Raw genomic sequence first — 746 nt, 5'->3', positions numbered from 1 at the left:
TTAAGCAGTCACTAAAACGGTTGTTAACTCATAGGAATATTTATGATACTAAGTCACAAAAAGACGGAGTAGATTACCTGATCAGGATATTAATAGCGTAGCGTGCTTCCTGTTCAAACTGCAACCTCTAAGCCACAGGTCCATGTTAAAAGTGGTACAGAGTAATCCAAGTCAGGATTCACACTGGGCTATGGGTTTCCAGATCTACCACGGGCATAAGAACTCTCTTGCAATTCTTGATTTTTTTTCATCTGCGCCATAAAAATACCTTCCAAAACAAAAATGAAACCACACCTTGAAGTTGACCAATCCCATAACTGCATCAACATCAACTGTTTCTGAATTCAAAGGCAATAAGAAGCATCAAGCTTCTTATTGCAGATAAAAATTTGGCTGTAAATCTCCTATTTTTTTCTCAAGGAGTAGAAAACTGTCAAAACAGTCTGAAACATGAGTTAGTTATTTGAAAGCAATTCTCTTGTACGTTATTAACTAAAGCTTAAAATAAAAAAAATAGATACCTACCAAAATATCAAGAGAAACAGGTTTCTTTGGCTAGCTTCCATACATTCCACGTGACTCCTAATAAAAGAAGAAAATGGCTTTTTTTTAATTAATTCAAGAACTCCGGCTTTTTCTAAAAATCTAAAATAAACAGTACAAATCATAAATCATTAACACCACAATTTAAAAAGACATCGAAGCTAACAAAAGAGGAACAAGGTTTAAGGGGCAAAACATCTCTA

The sequence above is a fragment of the Protobothrops mucrosquamatus genome, unplaced genomic scaffold (genome assembly GCF_001527695.2).
Source record: "Protobothrops mucrosquamatus isolate PMUCROS unplaced genomic scaffold, P.Mucros_1.0 scaffold3387, whole genome shotgun sequence".
In the NCBI taxonomy this organism is placed as follows: Eukaryota; Metazoa; Chordata; class Lepidosauria; order Squamata; family Viperidae; genus Protobothrops; species Protobothrops mucrosquamatus.
Note: the sequence above shows the minus strand (reverse complement) of the source record.